Here is a 3,652-nt window from a genome sequence, read left to right as displayed (position 1 = left end):
TTTTTTTTTTTTTTATTTACTTTCCTTTTCTCTCATTTTTTTTTTTCGAGGCCATTACTACTCAATTGAGTCTGCCGGAAAAAAAAAACATTATCATGGCTAAATGCAACATCAGGTTTTAATGATAATAATTATTATTCCAGTCTCAAGTTAAATATTACAATTTTTGCAATTATTTTCACTCGTTAATCAGTGAAAATGTTCTTCACTACTAAGTCAAATTTTTAATTTAGTGAAAGTAACTTTTAAGTAGTAATTAAACGTGCTCACTTTGTATGAAAATAATATCGAAGTTGCAACAAACGTCGTTGAATTGACCAAATAAGAATTCTTCACTTCAGTTTTCAACATGTTACCTTATAAAAAATGATTACTTGAGATGAAAAAAATAATTGTTAATTTTAAGTTAAGTGTAGATATCTGAGCTGTAGATTATACAGGTAGCTTTGAGAACTATAAATGAATATAAATAATGGCTTAGTTAAAATTTTATTAGCTCTAAAGTATTAAATATTATTAAAACATTACAACAAACGAACAGGAATAGCTTCAAGAACACAGTGGCATTAACAAATGATAATACAAAGAGAAAGTCACTTGTGCACTTACGTGAAGGATATTAAATTCTAAAACGGTTACTGTCAGCAGTACAGGTCAACAAGAATATCACAGGATGATATAAATGACTTTGAATTCTAATTAAAATTCTTACATATTATTGCCAATTGACTCGTAAGGTATAATTAGAACCCTTTAATATAATGATGGACTAAGATAGCATTCCTAACCTATATTTTAATGCAATTATACTTAAGATTATAACTAGTACAGTGCAAACATTTTTTACTGCACTTTTTTAGGGAAAACAAAATATCTTGGCACACTTTTTGAGCTAAAAAATTACAAAAATGTCACCACTTAGATTGAGTATACATGAAAGTGTGAGTGAACAGTACAAATTAAATGTTGGAATGCAAAAATATTCAAATTTTAATTTAATTTTCACTGATAGATTATTCAAAGTAAACAACAATGTTTCCCATTCATCCCTATTTCAGTCTGATGGTGTTCCTCAAGGTAGTATACTCAGTAGTAGTCTCATCCTCTACACAATCTATACAGCTGACATCCCAACCAATCCTAACACTATCCTCACCACGTATACCGATGACACATATGTGCTCGAAGTTAGTAATAATCCTTTGATTTACTCTCACATCACAAAAATGGTCTCGAAATTGAAGGATTAAAATAAACCCCATCGAATCACCTTTACTCTTCGTCGTAAGCCAACCGACTATCCTTCAGTATCCATTACTAATGTTACTCTTACCTCTGTCGAACAGATCCGCTACCTTCGACTACACCTGGGCAAACGACTTGGAATCCACGCACAAGATTGAAAAGACAAGAAACTGCACGTCGATTCCGAATATTACTACCCTTACTGTAAAAACCACCTTTATTTTTTTTTAATTTTAATATCTTTACTGAAATTTACAACTTTATATTATATAATACATTCAGTAAATTTGATCTTAGTTAAAATGGAGTGTTACAGCCGTGAAGAGCATCTACCCAGATTGGTAGCACTCTAATGACCTTTTTACATTAGCAGGTCAAGTGGCCATCTTCTTTTCAGGCGCCTTGGAGGATTGTCAGGAATGGAAGAGGATGCAAGGTTAGAAATTAGGGGGTTTCAGAGGTTAGAGAGTTTGTAATGAAAGGAGAAAAACCATCTAAACTTTCAATTCATTACAAAATACTGATCCATATGACTATAATGAGACCTATCTCTGCATATAGAGTTAAGCTTTGGGAGTCCACTAAACCTTCGAATTCCTTTTGTATCCAATCATCAGAATCCAAAATCCTTCGTAAAATCCTCAATGCTCCTTCCTTTGTCACAAATAAGATCATCAAAGGAACCTACTTGTAATGGTTTATGTTCTCTCCTACATATTTTTACACCTCTGTTATGCTTGAGCAATTTCGCATCAACATCTGCAACTTGGCTGAAGATTCAGCTGTCCTTTCTTACCGTCTAAGTCCAGCTGCGTGGGGTAATTGCGTTCCTAAAGGTAACAGGTGATTTTCAATACTCATTTACAAGGATAGTACCCTTCTTTTTTTCAAAATTTAGAGAACTAATATGAATCATAAAAGGAGAGAAATATAACAATTTTATAAAATTAAAAACAGAGTAAACACAAAACAGAACTAGACATTCCTGGTAATATAACGAATTTATTATTTTTAAGTGAAAACTTTAACTTTGATTTGGAGAAATAAGATAGAAAGATATTAAATATAATTATTGGCCTAGTAACTTTGTTTGACAATCTTTAGACATCTGAGAACCATATGCAACAAGAAATAAAGTATGTTCTATAATAAGTAATCACATAGTAAATAATAAGAACAATAAAAGATCTACTTTGAAAATAAAAAATTAATAGAGATTTAAATAAATTCTTAAAAATTGGTAAAGACATCATTATAATTAGATCTGATAAAACGAAACAATTAGCTATCTTATACAAAACTGAATACGAAGGAAGAATAAATAAGTTATTAAATGATAAAAACACATATAAGTCATAAACCAGAACCTTTTACAGATCTAGTCGGAAAGAAGTAAAGATCCTTACTTCTTTCCGACTAGATCTTTTGTATTCAGTTTTGTATAAGATAGCTAATTGTTTCGTTTTATCAGATCTAATTATAATGATGTCTTAACCAATTTTTAAGAATTTATTTAAATCTATATGATTTTTTTTTTCCAAAGTAGATCTTTTATTGTTCTTATTATTTACTATGTGATGGCTTATTATAGAACATACTTTATTTCTTGTTGCATATGGTTCTCAGATGTCTAAAGATTGTCAAACAAATTTACTAGGCCAATAATTATATTTACTATCTTTCTATCTTATTTCTCCAAACCAAAGTTAAAGTTTTCACCTAAAAATAATAAATTCATTATATTACCAGGAATGTCTAGTATAATTATAATATTCTTAAGACTTCCTGTGCAATATGGTTATTGTTAGTCTAATTGATCGTTCAACTAATCATGGTTAATAGCTTAGATCCTTGAGAAGTATTCGATACAATTTTATTGTAACACTTAATAGAACAGAAACAAATCAGACAAAAAGAATTCAATCTTTCATTTGATCTGAAATAGGAAACCTCTTTAGAGAAGGAACGGGAAGCTTTACGCCTCACCGGGCTAATGGAGAAACGTTTGATAACTTTCTTGCAGTTGGTAGAGTTCCCTAAACTTTACCAACAATTCTTTAAAAATCTATTTCTTAAAATTTAATTCACGATTCAATCTGATAATTACAACTGGAAATAACTTTAATGAACCCTCCACATTTAACTTAGAATAAAATAATAATAAATATTCAGTCTATAAAAAGTGAATGATAGGTTTTTTTTTAAAACAAATATTACTGGATCATAAATTTATAAAATATATTAGAAAAGGATTTATACAATATAGATAAGCTAATAATAATAATAATAATTTATAATCCTTAAATTTCTTTCTTGAGACTGGCAATTTTTTACTAAATAATTCAAAAACACTATCCAAATTATTTTTTTTTTTTTTTATTTATTTGTTGATATTTACAACTGTATA

Source organism: Halyomorpha halys, unplaced genomic scaffold, assembly GCF_000696795.3.
Source record: "Halyomorpha halys isolate HHAL.00 unplaced genomic scaffold, Hhal_1.1 Scaffold53.1, whole genome shotgun sequence".
NCBI classification, from domain to species: Eukaryota; Metazoa; Arthropoda; class Insecta; order Hemiptera; family Pentatomidae; genus Halyomorpha; species Halyomorpha halys.
Note: the sequence above shows the minus strand (reverse complement) of the source record.